Source organism: Vulpes vulpes, unplaced genomic scaffold (genome assembly GCF_048418805.1).
Source record: "Vulpes vulpes isolate BD-2025 unplaced genomic scaffold, VulVul3 Bu000000738, whole genome shotgun sequence".
In the NCBI taxonomy this organism is placed as follows: Eukaryota; Metazoa; Chordata; class Mammalia; order Carnivora; family Canidae; genus Vulpes; species Vulpes vulpes.
In genome coordinates, this window is record NW_027325680.1 from 131,296 (window position 1) to 147,994 (window position 16,699).

Consider the following 16,699-nt stretch of genomic DNA (forward strand, 5'->3'; position numbering starts at 1 on the left):
ACCGCAACAATTGACACTGGAGAAGATTTCACAGGAAACCTTTCATGGATTTGACTTTGGAAACACACAATTGTTTCACATTACAACAAAATAAAATTAAGTTCAAAATGAAATTTCTATCTCTAAAGCAAATTACAAAATAAACTGGGATGCCTGGGTGGCTCAGCCGTTGAGCCCCTGCCTTCGGCCGGGCCGTGATCCTGGGGTCCTGGGATCGAGTCCCACATCAGGATCCCTGCAAGGAACCTGCTTCTCTCTTTGCCTGTGTCTCTGCCTTTCTCTCTCTGTGTTTTTCATGAATAAATAAATAAAATCTTTATAAAAAATAAACTTGTGCAGCTAAATCATAAAGAAAAGTCATATTAACTTTATAATCTAGAAATTTGATGACAGATTTCTAGTGGGTTATATCCAAGAACAGAAAAACAAAACTGTAAAAATGCCTAAAAATCAACCTTGCTGGCTTGTTGATCTTTTTCTTTCAGCCTCCAAAACTGAAAAAGTAATTTCTGTTGTTTAAGTCCCCCAATCTGTGGTATTTTGTTATGGTAGCCCAATTGTCCCCCCACCTACACACATCCCTACAAAAAAATCCACCACTGATTCTAGTCCTAGCTTCAAACTTTTTGATGTCCTTTACTTCACTAATAAGCTTTGCCAAAGGTAGTATGCACTTATTGGTATCTCTTCTTCACTAAGTATCTACTCCAACTCCCAGTGCAATTTAGCATACCTCCCAAAATACCACCAAAATTGATTCTAAATAGTCACTAATGACTTTTTATAATACTAAATCAAAGGAACAAATATCTAGTATCTAACTTTACCTGAATATAATATTTGACACTGTTACATGTATTTTTTTTCCAGTAGCACTATCCTTTCCTTATTCTTTTTTTTTTTAAATTTTATCATTTTGGAATGCTTCCTTTGGTGAATTTTTTTCACCTCTATGCAGAGCTAGAGATAATTTTCCATGAATTTCTCATGTCTTTGCATGTCTTCTGGGCAAAAGCACTGATAGATTTTGTTCATGGCCACCTTTGTGTGGTAGGAAAAAAAAAAAAAAGTCCCCCTAAGGAGTTTCACACTCTAACCCCTAGAATCTATGAGTATATTGTTACATGGCAAACTAGATTTTCCAGATACAATTATGATTAAGACTTTTAAAATAAGGAGTTCATGCTAATCAGCACAGTGTAATCTTGAGCCCTTAAAGCATAGAACTTTCTAGGGCTGGAAGCAAAAGAAGTCAGAGATATCCCAAGTGTGATGAAGATTTTATGTGACAGGGACTTCTGAGTGGCTCAGAGGTTGAGCTCCCCTGCAGGGAGCCTGCTTCTCCCTCTGCCTGTGTCTCTGCCTCGCTCTCTCTCTCTCTCTCTCTCTGTGACTATCATAAATTAAAAAAAAGAAAGAAATTAATTTCACTGAGTAAATACAAAACATAGATGAGACAAATTAATGAATAAAAGGCTTTAAATTTCAATAAATAAACTGAATAATGGGCAACTAAGGAAGAACAACATTACCTGTTTAGTTCATTCATAGGAATATTGTAAAACTTCATAAAAGTATCATATAACAAAATCTTGAAATTACCCCAAACTTCTAATAATATATTTGAAATACACTGTGTATATTACTATCTTATGATCTTGATGATTTAATGATATCTCAAATGTCCAATAAGTATTTATTGTTAAAAAGATATTATTTGTCTCTTAGTTAAGTATAATACAGACAAATTTTCTTATTTTCTTCAAAGGAAATGTTGAAGAGAGAGAAGACACAACGAGGGTATTAACTATATTTTGGTAATGCTTATGTGGATTTGTAGTTCATACTGAAGGAAATAAATGAGACAAAAGTAACTGAAAATTACTTTGGTACTTTACTGTGCATGAAGAGAATAATAGGGAAAAGAATCTAAAACATGAGTCACATAAAGAATGAATATTAAAAAACAATTTGCTCTAGGAAGCTGAATAAATCTTCTGGAAAAAAAAAGTTATGCACTAATGCATAACTAATGTTAAAGAAATATAACAGAGAAAAAAGGCCATGAAAAATTATTCCAAGAAGCGTTGCAAGATAACAATGGATGATTAGATGGTCAATTTTATGTGTCAACTTGACTGAGCTAAGGGATGTCCAGAAATCCTCTAAAACATAATTTCTAGATGTGTCTGTGAGGTGTTTCTGGAAGAGATTAGCATTTAAATTGGTAAACAACATGAACAGACCCAGTGTGGGTAGATACCATCCAATCTGCTGGGGGCAGAAACAACAAAAAGGCAAAGGAAGAGTAGATTTGTCTTTTGACTTAAACTAGGACATCCATTTTCTCTGGCCTTTGGACTTAGCGAGGACCAGGACTCACCAGTGGCCTCCACATTCTTTGGCCTTAGACTCAGACTGAATTATACCACTTCCTGGTTCCCCAACTTGCAGATGGCAGATCAGACAACTTTGCAACCTCCATAATCACATAAGCTGATTCCCATAATAAACTCCTCACATATATTTATATATTTTTTCTTGGTTTTATTTCTCTGAAAAATCATGACAAATACAGTTGATAAGACATACAAAAGTGAGATGAGGGACACATGATTGGCTCAGTGGTTGAGCGCCTGCCTTCAGCTCAGGGCATGATCCTGGAGTTCCAGGATTGAGTACCCTATCTGGCTCCTTTCATGGAGCCTGCTTCTCATGAATAAATAAAATCTTTAAAAAATAATAAAATAAAAATGAGATGAGAAATGATTTGGAGAATTCCAGAAAAGAAATGGAAGGAAGATGCCTTGGGAAATAATTATGTTACAGAAATTAAAAAAAAAAAATTGATGTAAGTGAATTCTGAATATTGCTTCAAATTCAAATGTTCTCAATTCTAGATCTTTAAAACAGAAAAGTATAACAGGAAATGAAAAAGATTGTATAGAAAGAGCATTTATATTGATATAGAAACTTTTCATGATATAGTGTTAAGCAAAAAATAATAATTTGCCTCAGATAGTCCTTTAATACGATGTATATTTTATTTTAAAGGTATAAAAAGATATATGGATAAATATGTATATTTCTGTAAACATAAGAGGCTCAACTATGCACAGATAATTTTTGTGTTGACAAGGTTATGAAAATATTAATAGATGTTGTTAATATTGAGAAAACGTTAAGTCACTCCCTATTCTAATGTTACTTCTATAGTGTAGCAGTTCTGGATTCTCTCCATACCATTATACATCCTTTTATTAGGTAAAATCTTTCATAACTGTGAATGTGGAAGAAAAATTCGGTCTATAGACATAGTCCTCGTCTTTTCCTTCTTACCTCTCTAGATTTTGCCAGACTGCAGATATCTCAAGTTCTCAAAGCCTTAGATTATCTGGGGCAGATATTAATGGGTGTTTCCAGTAGCAAGGGGGAAGAAAGAATTTAGGAAAGTGCTTAACTATTTATTGAGTAGTAAAATCTATAAAAATCAGATAATATTCATTCTTTGCCTTAGGCAAAATTAAAAGAATAAATTATTTTTTATGATGAATCCTACGTTAGTTTTTGCTTTTTTTAAAGAAGTAATTCAAATAACTGAATGACAATGTTATGAAAATCTAATTCCTGAACACTTATAGGAGTGACAAAAGGTTTCCCACTTATTAACACTGTACCATGAAAAATGAGTGAAAAATAAAGTGAAAAATATGATTACAGAAAGAACACTATCCCATTTAGCATTGAATAACATCTATTTACAGATAATAACTAATTAAAATAATTAATAAAAATATTTGCCCAGCAGAAATGCACTTCCAGTAAAAGTTTAATTCATATTATGTGCTTGATGAATTACTTACTAACAATTTTAATATTTATTTATTTTTATTTATTTATGATAGACAGAGAGAGGCAGAGACACAGGAGGAGGGAGAAGCAGGCTCCATGCCAGAAGCCCCACCCGGGACTCGATCCCAGGACTTCAGGATCAAGCCCTGGGTGGAAGGCAGGGGCTAAACTGCTGAGCCACCAGGGATCCCCTTTACTAACAATTTTAATGATTCATTTGTAACTAAAAAAATTAACACTAAGAACCTTATAGGCAGAAAAGTTCTTAAAATTTTTTCAATTTTTAATCCATAGTTTCATAGAAAGGTATAAGGAAATTAACATAACAACACAAGGTATAGGGGCAGCCCAGGTGGCTCAGCAGTTTAGCGCCGCCTGCAGCCCAGGGCCTGATCCTGGAGACCCAGGATCGAGTCCCACGTCCAGCTCCCTGCATGGAGCCTGCTTCTCCCTCTGCCTGTGTCTCTGCCTCTCTCTCTCTCTCTCTCTCTCTCTATCTCTCATGAATTAATAAATAAAATCTTTAAAAATAATAGTAATAAAAATTAAAATTAAAAAAGAAGAAAAATAAAAAAAATAGACTACAGGGGATCCCTGGGTGGCTCAGTGGTTTGGCGCCTGTCTTTTTATACCTTTAAAATAAAATATACATCGTATTAAAGGACTATCTGAGCAAATAATTTAGAATTTATTATTTATTTAACAAATAAATAAATCTTAAAAAATAAACTACAAAGTATAGCATTATACTATGATAAAAAATTTTCATTACACTTGTATAAAAGTATACATGTATTTTTTGGTAAAGTAAAATCTCCACAGTTAAGGATGAGCTTTTTGATATAGTTTAAAAATATTTATTGCCAAGTATCAAGTTATATTAAAAGGGTAATAATTTTATTTTTAAATATTTACATTTATATATATTAAAATGACACTTTATATTTAAATTTATGTAAAAATGCTAGAAATAAATGAAAAATATGAAAGAGTGTTTGCTGTTTCAAATTACTTTATTGGGGTCATAAATCTAAAGGCATTTCTATTTTATAGGTGAGGGTTGTAAAAATAGGCTAAGTAGCTATTAACTGAAAATATAAAATCAAATCAATAGACAGTGGTTTAAAGGCAAATGTATTTATTTTAACTATACTACATCTTTTATTACCATATCTAAAGTGATGAAAATATATGGATGATTAGAGGCACCTAAAATTATATATTTGCATATGCTGTCTGATTTCTGAAATTTATGACTATCATGAATCACCAGACATCACCATATTTCAGCTTACATTGTACGTAACCACTTTATTACATGGTATAGAGTCAGAAGCTTCCTTCTATATCATTTTTCTGGGGGAAAACTAATGTTCAAGATGAAAAGTTATTCACTTCTTTATTGAACCATTCACTCTTGATGTATCCAAATTAGACTCTAAGACTGAAAGATTCTAGTCCACTCTTGCATCAATTACGTTAAGGAACACTTTATAGGGAATAAAACTAATCACATTACAAAAGTTGACAGCATTTCCTTTAATTACTCTTGGACACCTTAAAATTTTTGTCATATTTCCCTATTAGCAATCAATATATTAAAAGAATTAGAAAAACAAAAAGAAAGCTAAATCTTAAAAAAAATGTATTTTTGAGAGCAGCCAGCTAAGTAAAAAAAGAAACTGATAAGATTTAATGGATATGGCACTGGAGAGGTCATTTGTCAAAGCAGATGTTCTGTGTAGCAGTACAGGGAACATTAGCCATGGATTGGTGAAAATAGACACCAAATTCAAATAACTGAGGAGAGAGGAAGCAGAAAGTAAATGTCGGCAACTCTCTCAAGAATCTTGACAAGTGTATTCTATAATGATGAAAAAGATGAGCTTTAGCATTAAGACACCAGGGTTTGAATCTTGATTCTGACAATAGCTGAGCAATTTGGAGTAAGTCACACAATTCTTGACTTTCAGAATCCTCAGATGTCAGTTGAGGGTGAGGATCTCTACCTCAGGGGTTATTCTAAGTATTACAGGAAATCATTTTTAAAAAGTATTTAGGGATCCCTGGGTGGCGCAGCAGTTTGGCGCCTGCCTTTGGCCCAGGGCACGATCCTGGAGACCCGGGATCGAATCCCACATCGGGCTCCCGGTGCATGGAGCCTGCTTCTCCATCTGCCTGTGTCTCCGCCTCTATCTCTCTGTGACTATCATAAATAAATTAAAAAATTAAAAAAAATTAAAAAATAAATAAATAAAATAAAAAGTATTTAACATACTGTTTGTCACGTGGTAAGTGCATAATACACGGAATATATACAATAGTAAATAAATAAATATATTATGAGGGAATACATAATTTAGGGGTATATTTTACACAATTTTAACTATAAAATGTGGCTAAAGGTAATCCATATGTTTATTGGAAAAACCCATTTATATTGGAATGATTGAGAGCATTGTAGTTCAATGTTTACATTTATAAGGATTAAAAAAAAAAAACAATGAAGCTTTTAATTCCAGGTGGGGAACCCAAACAGAAATTCCTCATTTAATAGAAGGTAACATATGAGTTTTTATTTTCCAATTGCAAACTAAATATTTGAAATATTAAAAAGTGTTAAAAATTGGATCAACGTAAATAACTCTTCAATTATCTCTAGATCTATGAGGGTTTTAACAGAAATTATGACTGCCAGAAAAAATCCTTAAAAACTCTCAGCTTCTACTGCCTTTCATTTTCAGTTATTTCAGAAGCATGATAGATTTTAATTTTATGTAAAAATTCAGTAATAAAATTAGGACCAATTCTTTTTTTTTAATTTTTATTTATTTATGATAGTCAAAGAGAGAGAGAGAGAGGCAGAGACACAGGCAGAGGGAGAAGCAGGCTCCATGCACCGCGAGCCCGATGTGGGATTCGATCCCGGGTCTCCAGGATCGCACCCTGGGCCAAAGGCAGGCGCCAAACCGCTGCACCACCCAGGGATCCCCAGGACCAATTCTTAAAAGTGTCTTTGCCATACATTTATTCACATGCTTGTCTGATTTTTTTTTTTACTTGTTGTAAATCACAGAAAATATCTGAAATCATTAAGATAGTGTCAAGTCACGCAAAATGTAATTAGTCTTTTCATTTTTAACGATCTGGTTGATATACAAAAAAAGTTTAAGTATATTCATAATTTTGACTCTGATTTGGAACAAAGTCTTTTGTTTTCAATTTATTTTTCAAATTAATATAATTAAAAAATACTGGTCTTTGGTATCATCAAGTGTATAAACTGTAATTTGTTTAAAAATAAAGCTTACTCTTTAATTAAAAATACTATTAGATATCAAAACAATCGAGGTCAGAAGTATTTTAACCTGATTCATACATAAATCATTTCCTCAAAACCTGTAAGAAATTGATAAGAATCCAAACCTTGAAAACCATAGTAGGCATAGTTTGTAAGAAATCTTACCTTCCGGATGCCTGGGTGGCTCAGTGGTGGAGCTTCTGCCTTCAGCTCAGGGCCTGATCCTGGGGTCCGGAATGGAGTCACACATTGGGCTCCCTGCATGGAGCCTACTTCTCCCTCTGCCTGTGTCTCTCATGAATACATAAATAAAAATCTTAAAAAAAAAGAGAGAAATCTTCAAGGAAATAAAATGCATGGTTTAAAAATAGTTTTATAAATAATTGAGTGTGGAATATTGATATGTGGAAAAAAAACTTGTTAATCTTAAATAATCAAGTTGGATTTAGTATTGTTAATTGCATGCATTTAGTAATATTTAAATGATAGATTGATAAATAGGTGATAGGTATCTTAATTGCTTGATACTTCTTAGGATTAAATCTCGATTATTGAGTATTTTGGCAGAATTAGTAGCAATGAACTCTGATAAATCTCAGGGAAAACATAATAAAATGAATGATTTACAAGGAAAATTTAGTTTATTGTTAAATATTTGTTTTTCCCTTTCATTGGAAAACTCTCTTTTATTTCCATTTCATTCCCTTTTACATATGGACTTTATTAGCTGACCCATATTAAAGAATATTATATTATTTCTTCCAATAAAATCATAACAGTATAGATGATAACATTTCTGGGTATAATTCAACATGTTGCAGAATAAATTCTTGTTATTCAATACTCCTACTATTTTATACAAAAAAAAAATACATCTTATTTCAACATCATCAAAATGATTAGTTTCCTAAATTCATGCAATCTCAATTTACACACATATGTAATATGTTTATTATATAATAACACAGCACATATATATGATATCAGTAGTAGTTTAAGAAAGTAAGCGAGAAGGATGCCTGGGTTGCTCAGTGGTTAGGCGCCTGCCTTTGGCCTAGGGCATGGTCCTGGAGTCCTGGGATGGAGTCCCATATCAGGATTCCTGCAGGAAGCTTGCTTCTCCCTCTGCCTGTGTCTCTACCTCTCTCTCTGTGTCTCTCATGAATAAATAAATTAAATCTTAAAATTGAAGGAAGAAAAGTAAGTACACATTTAAAAAATCTACCTATGTCTTATGTTAAAACCACATGGATATTAAAAAAAAATGACGGGCAATTTTGTTTACATTCATAAAGTCAACAGGAATCTGTACTAGGGCTTTTTACTCTCGATTTTGGTCAGTAATAGGTGCAATCTTTATCACTGTAGTTTAAAAATCACTACAGTAAAAGAAATCTATATTTTTAAACTTTCTTCGTATTATACTTACAACCATTAATGAGGTCATGAAGGCATTACTTTGGAAATTTCTTTATGGGGCATTACTGGGGCAATTCTATATTTTATCCTTTTAATCTACTGAATGGTCTAGCTATATAAAAAGATAAGAACTGGGGCACCTGGGTGACTCCGGTATGGGCCTTCAGCTCAGATCATGATCTCAGGGTCCTGGGATTGAGTCCTGCATCAGTCTCTCTGCTCAGTGGGCACCCTGCTTCTCCCCCTGCCCCTACCCCTGCTCATGCTTTCTCTCTCAACTAAATAAATCTTTTTAAAAAATATGAGAATTTCTCTATTATATTTTACTAAGTAAGGGTGGGATCACGAATGTATTAAAATCAAGGATGAAGTGAAACTGTTAAGCACATAACTGAGAGAAGAATCACCAAACATTATAAAATGTCTAAAATAGATACAAATTGAAAAGGGAATATAAAATAGAGGATGTGTAAATTTTACCTACATTCATATCACACATTTATAATTTTGTTAGACAAGCTATATTAGGCAAGTTGCTGTGTGGAATATTAGTAATGAGTTCAACTTAATTAGAAAAATAATTAATGGATGGATGAACATAAATTAGTGCTGAAAATAAAGAAACAAACAAAAATTCACAAAATATATATCCAAATGAAAATAGACAGAATATATGTATTTCTTTTTTTAAAAAGACTTATTTAGAGAGAGAAAGAGAACAGGGGGACGGCAAAAGAAGAGGGGAAGAGGGAGACTCACCAGCAGATTCCTGCTTAGTGAGGAGCCCAACACAGTGCTTGATCCTGAGATTATTACCTGATCTGAAATCAAAGTCATATGCCTAACCGAGAGAACCACCAAGGCACTCCTAGAATTTATTTATTTCAAACGCCGAATAAAGGCCCAATAAAATCACATATGTCTATTTTTGCATATATAATTTACATATGTATACATTCATACACATAAGGTACATGTATATGTAAATACAAAAGAATTATATTCTTACATAATTCTGTGTGGGAATTGTGTATAGAACATAAACAATGCTTAACATTTTGAAAAATAAATTTTTATTTTAGAATAGTACCTTATACAAAATAATTAAGAGATTTACAGAAAGTCCATGGTAGAAAATGACATGAAATTTTATGAGTGTTTTCTCAACCTCTACATTGTAAAAAAAAAAAAAAAAAGTCCCTAATGTTGAAAAATTGGTCAGATTGGACATTTTCCCTTTCTCTAAAATTAAATGGCATGACCAAGAGTCCTTAGAAGTTACTTGAATTCTCCTTAATAATTTGAAGATTCCACCTTATTTCAAGGAAGTTATTTTATGATAGAGGAACTTTATTCTAATTGAATTATTAGATAAGAGATATACATCATGTAGTGTGCACTATATATTATAATATGAACAAACATACCATTAAGGCAAAAAATAATATTTCAATACCAAATTTTTTGATTGCTAAATAAAAATTTTAAGTACAGAAATTACAAGCAGTGATCTAATAACATAAAGCAATGCTGAGAGGAAAAGCAAAAGTATTCTTTTCTTCAACAGCCATTTGATATGCAGTTTTTTGTTGTAGTCTAATCAGATAAATCTAACAATGAAAAATTGTCCTTTAAATTTATAGGTATTTGTACTTTAATCTTTCAGAATTGAATGGTCTCATAGTGCTGATATAATCCTAAAAGAAATTGGAAGATATTTAAGACTCATTAATCTGATTCAATATGTATAATTTGATTTTTCAAGGTACGTCAAATGAAAAGGGTGTTTTCTCCATGGTAGCTCAAATGTTTCCAGTACTACTATCTGAATGCCAAAACACAAAATATGAGATATGATGGATTCTTCAATTTTGTATTTCTAAAGTAAAAAGGCCTGTGGCTTGAGCAAAAAAAAAAAAAATCAGCACTCTGGAGTCATTTTAAAATGCTACCTTTTTATTCCCTATTATTCATATTCCCCAAGGGAATATAAAGGAAGGGAAAAGAAATGTTGGGAAATATCAGGAAGGGAGACGGAACATAAAGACTCCTAACTCGGGGAAACGAACTAGGGGTGGTGGAAGGGGAGGAGGGCGGGTGTTGGAGGGGAATGGGTGACGGGCACTGAGGTGGACACTTGACGGGATGAGCACTGGGTGTTTTTCTGTATGTTGGTAAATTGAACACCAATAAAAGTTAATTAAAAAAAATGCTACCTTTTTTGGTATATATTTTATTTATTAGAATATTCTCCTTACCTTGTAGATGATGACTTGAGGAAAAAAATGAAAAACTTTCTGTAACCACAATATTATATTTACTCATCAATTGAAATTCCTTATTTGAAAATACAATATTAATCATTTATTTCCTAGATTCTCCAAGTCTTGTATTCGATATACTATAGTTTTCTTCTGCATTATTTTTCCTGTTAGGCAATTATTATCCTAGCTCATTCAAATAACCGGTCAACAAATTTCTTCAAATCCCAAACATATATATTTTTTAAAGATTTTATTTATTTATTCATGAGAGACACAGAAAGAGAGAGAGGCAGAGACACAGGCAGTGGGAGAAGCAGGCTCCATGCAGGGAGCCCGATGCAAGACTCGATCCCAGGTCTTCAGGATCACACCCTGGGCTGAAGGCAGGTGCTAAACCCACTGAGCCACCCAGGGATCCCCCCAAATCATATTTTTACCAAATAATACTAAAGTCAATTTTTATCAAATTTTATATGTAAAAATGTGTAGTTCATTTTATTTTATTTTTTTTTTTGTAGTTCATTTTAATATACATAATTGCCTACTTAGTTGTTTCATATATACTTTGAAATTAAGGTAGAAAGTAGTTTAATTTAGTTAATTTAAGGAAATGAGTTCAAATTTAATTCTGAGACAATTAAGAAAAAGAAAGAGATATAGAAATTATTTTCTCCTGCCTATAGTCAGTTATATTTTTTTAAATGTTGATGTTTAAAAAAATTGCAAAGCATAATTTTCAGTGAGTTTGGGTTAGGTTATGCATGCTAAGAAAACCAACTTGTAAATCTTAATTACTTGAAGCAACAAAATTGAATTCTCATTCTTATTAAATATATGCTATGTGTATTTTATCACCCAGGCTCTCCTTCCATGTCTCCTCCATCTGAGATCCAGGCTTACTAACACAGAGGCCAGTATGTGGAAGTTGCAGTTTTCCATGGTGGATGGGAAAGAGAGAGGAGAGGGGGAGAGAGATTTGCAAACCAGTCACTGGCTCTTAAAATTTCAGCCTTTCCACTAACATCTTATTAAACTGGTGCTTTTAAGCATATGTTCCTTGGACCAGCAATAGTAATATCATCTAAGAATTTGTTAGAAATTTGTACCAGAACAGGGATGGTGGGTAGTCCTATTTTTGTAGCTTCTTAGTGACCAGAATTTTCAATGATATTATGCTCTGCCAAAACCTAATATATATTAGAATTATAATTTTACATTTCTAATTTGAATTCCTCATCATAAAATTTTGAAGGAAACATTTAGACAAGTCTCTGACAAATATACTTTAATAGCCTAGGCTAGAAAACCAAAATCAAAATAAAAGTGAATATAAAGAAGAATCTCTATGAGGAGAATTTTAAGAGAAGCTGTAAATAATTCTCTAGCTCTATCCTTAGTTCATATTTTTTATTGAGACCTTCTAAATACTTTGAATTTCTAGACATGATATTTGAACAAAAAAATTTAGAATTCTCTTCTAATGTGACAATTCTTCATTTAGTTTAAGGACAAATCTTTAAGGCAGAATGAATGAAACTTTATTTCATTTTGGAAAATAGATCTAGAATTTAAATTCATGTCTGTTAATATATGGCTTACTTTTATCTGATTACATTTTAGAGAATACTTAAATGGGCTCATTAAGTTCTTTGAAATATTTAAGTTTCCAAAGTGTGACTGTGTGTGCATGAGAGAGAAGAAGAAGCAAACTTATTTTTCCCTAGTATTACTTAGGGTGTTTACATTTCAGTGATTTATGCTTAAATTCAGACCAGCACACCATCCAACTTCTACCAAAAAAAAAAAAAAAAAAATCTGGGCATAACCTAATCAACCTACAAAGTACTGTTTTGTTTGAATTTCTGTTTCAGTCCCTCCAAATACACAAATAACTGATTTCTTCTGTTTGTTCATACCTGCTAATATTCATGTCTTGACTACTGCAGATATATAAGTGGTAGGCATTCAATTTCAGTGTAACATTTTAGTAAAACGTTTGCAAGTTTGCTCTGTCTTTGCAAAAGGGCATTTACACAATACTTTGAGTATTTTTTTAAGTAATAGTGTTCTATTTGAAATTAATGATTAATGCTTATACAATAGGCTAAATATCATCACTCATATCAGAAGATTTATGTCCATAAAACTCTAATCAGGAAGATAATTTCATATATATTCACCCAGAAGCATGTCTGCTTCTATATGCACTGTTCTGATTTATCCAACTGCTGTTTTGCTGGAGGATGAATTTTCCCAAAAGAAAATCGTCATTACTGATAACTTTTACTCTTAAGAATTGTGGTATTGTCTTTTCTAATTCTTACCTTCCCAAAACTAGGCTTGTTAAATATTGGTGATGTCTGCTTGTTTGAAAATAATGATAAACATGAGGATGTCCAGTTAAATATTCTCTTTTATTTTGAAGATTTTATTGTTATTTATTCATGAGAGACACAGGGAGAGAAGCAAAGATATAGGCAAGAGGAGAAGCAGACTTCCTAGGTGGAGCCCAATGCTGGATTGGATCCCAGGAACCCCAGGACCCCAGGATCATGCCCTGAGCCAAAGGGAGACACTCAACCACTGAGTGATTCAGGCATCCCTAAATATTCTCCTCAAACAAGTACATATTGCAACTTTTGATCTAGAACTGGGTTTTTACTCCATTTCCTACACCTACTATTTGAATTAACTGGTTTTAACACACTTTCCAAGGCCCAGCTTTTTTTTTTTTCTATGAAGTAGGGATAATAATACACATTGCTTAGGAATTTGTGAAGATTGCTTGAATAAAAAATCTTTCTACTTGCTTTTATCATGCCTAATGATTCTTGGTTTTTCACAGAGTTGTAGCTGCTTTTGGCTTTATTTTGTTTTTCCTTTTATGGTGGGTTTACTGTTTTTTGTTTTTGTTTTTCTTTCTTTTTTTTGTCTTTCTTATGAGTGCCTAGCTTATTTAAATTCATCTTTTTATATTTTATTTATGTAATATTTATATTTATCTCTAAGTACCACTACTGCATTAGAGGCATGCTACACATTTAGGCATTTATTATTTTCTTTATTATTCAGTTCTACACATTTTACTATTCCCGTTAAGATGTTTTATGTCATAAATTATTTATCTTGTGGTTGGAAGTCTCCAAAATAAAATCTGGTTTTCTTTTTTGTTATTATTTTAAAAGTTTATTGAATTGCGTTCAGAGAAATATTTTGTATGATACAGTCTGTTGTAATTCCTGGTAAATTATTTTTCTTTAGACTATTACTTGGTGACTTAAAAAATAATTCCCCTCATGTACTTAAATTAACTAAAACTTCTTTAACACCTGGAAGTGGGAATGACTAAATGCCCACTTGATCAAATATGTTGAATATTTTGGTCAAATCTTCTATATACAATAGTACCAGACATCAAGACTGACAATAGAGGTATGGGAATAAAAACAGGATGGGATAGCATTGATATAAGGGAATATAATCCTACCAATGGAATTAGACTACAGAAATTGATCTAAGAGAGCCTGTATTATGAAAATAACAATACCATTTAAAAAGGTTGTGAATAGTATTTTCAATAAATGGAACTGTGCCATTTGGTTAGTCATGCAAAAATATACACACGCATTCACAAACACACACATTTTGACCTCTGAATCACAACGTAGAAAGAAAATAGATTCTAAATGGACTGTAGATCTAATTGTGAAAAGGCAAAATAATAAATAATAAGGCTTTTACATGTTATAATAATCAGTTTTGAATAAGTTTTTTCAAATAGGAAACAAAAGGGTTAAGCTTAAAGGAAAAATAAAGTGAACTATATTCAAATTAAGTTCTATTCATCAAAAGACACTTTTAAGTACATAATTTAGAGGGAAAGATCTTGTATGAAGAATTTCTGAAGAACCCATAGAAGTTAAGGAAAAAAATTACATTTATTAGTAGAAAAAGAGGAAAAAATTTGAACAGACACGTCACAAAATGGGACATCCAAATGGGCAATGCCCTATTTATATGTGTAAAGGTGCTCTAATTCCTTAGTGATCATAGGAATGAAGATTGAATTTGATGACAAAATTAAACCATAAAGCAAAATGCTAATGTTGGCAAAGATATGGACACACAATAACATTTTCAATATACATGGTCCTTGTGAGAAAACAACTCTGGGAACTACACAAATATTCATCAAGTTTGGAATGGATAAATAATTATAATCTATTTAAGCAATGTAATGTTGTAAAAGCAATAAAAACAAATGAGCCGCCAGTACTTGCAAAAATATTGATGGATCTTACAAGTATAATTTTGAGCCAAAGAAGCCAGAGACAAAAGATAAATAAAAACACATACTTATGATGCTATTTATATACAGAAAAAAAAAAAACAAGCAAAACTTACCTATACTCATAAAAATCAAGATACTGGTCACTACTGGAGGGGAGGTTGTGATATAAGGAGTCCTCTTCAGATGCAGATATTCAACCCCTTGATTCAGGTAATGTTTGCAAAAGTGAATTTGATTTGTATGAAAATTTATTAAGCTGCTTCCTTGTGAAAATTAAAGTTTTCTGGTGCATTTTATACTTTATGAACTATATCATTAACATATTCTATCTTGCCAATTGACATGTTAGTTGATGAGGGTAGTGTTGTGCTCCTACTCTGTTTATGAACTTGCCAATTTCTCCCTTTGATTACAGTATATTAATTTATATACATTTAAGGTTACTTTGCATTTCATATACGCAATGTAAATGTTATTTTATCTTGGTAATAAAAGGATTAGATTTACTACAACATTGTTTCTTTACTTTTTCCTGAGATACATTCTTACATTCTTATTTTATTCTATTATTTAAAAAATATTTTTAAAGTATTCCCTATAGAAAGCAAGTACCCTGTTGGTATGGCTTTGCTTTTTTTTTTTCCAACTCAACTAGAATATTTTTTTTCTTTTTTAGCTGATTTTATATATATATATATATATATATATATATATATATATATATATACTGCCACTACAGACTTCCTTGATTTTATCTTAAACACCCTAATATATAAAACTTGTTTTCTTTTCTTGTGCTTTACTGCCTTCACAAAATGTGCTAAAGATAATATTTCTACATTCCATGTTCCCTTTTATTACTTAGATGTTCTATACTACTTTATATCTCTTTAGTATTATATAAGTTTGGTTACAATCTGAAGAGAGAAAACAATATAATTTAATAGAAAAATTTTAATGTAAGTAATCATAGCAGGAGTCTCAAATTAGAAAGATTGGCTAGTAGAAAGTAAATAAAACTCTTAAAGAATATAGGAATACCAGATAATCATGTCACATCATACACAATACATTCTAATATATTGCTACACGCATACATTATGATATACCACTAAGCTTAAGGCTGAGATGAGGTGTTCAAGGATGAGGTTCCACTCTACTTTTACTGATGCACAATCCTCAGTGGAAGGCAGAGACGTTGGTGTGGCACCACATTGCTGAAATTTGCTCTAAACCATCCTTTTGTAACTTGTCAGAAATCTGTCCTCAAAGCAGAGAAAGATATTTATGGGAAGGGTTTCACTGAGTATACCATCTGGCATGGGTTGAATTGTGTCCTCCAAGAAGAAGGAATTACTTCAATAGATGCCAGAGGGAATATGGCCATGTTGGCATTTTGTTTCAACTCCTAGCCTCCAGATCTGTGAAATTTCTGTTGTTTTATGCCATTCCAATTTGTGGTACTTTTTTACAGAGATGCTGGGAAACTAATAGGAAACACCCAAATTAGGGTGACGGGGGTCGGTGATGGCCATGGAATACTGCTGCCCATGCAGGAGACAGTAGAAGCCA

At 32.2% G+C, this 16,699-nt stretch overlaps 2 long non-coding RNA genes across 2 annotated transcripts in view; one reads left to right on the forward strand and one right to left on the reverse strand.

Annotated features, from left to right (window-relative positions):
• Nucleotides 1-16,699, forward strand: part of LOC140596575 (uncharacterized) — a 94,981-nt gene that overhangs the window by 67,768 nt on the left and 10,514 nt on the right. The gene's annotated exons all lie outside the window — the stretch shown is intronic.
• The window catches only part of LOC140596576 (uncharacterized), a 72,585-nt gene that overhangs the window by 31,467 nt on the left and 24,419 nt on the right, over nt 1-16,699 (reverse strand). Inside the window, exon 2 of the long non-coding RNA XR_011998497.1 lies at nt 7,319-7,469. This is a non-coding gene — a long non-coding RNA (uncharacterized lncRNA). The remainder of the gene's footprint in view (nt 1-7,318; nt 7,470-16,699) is intronic.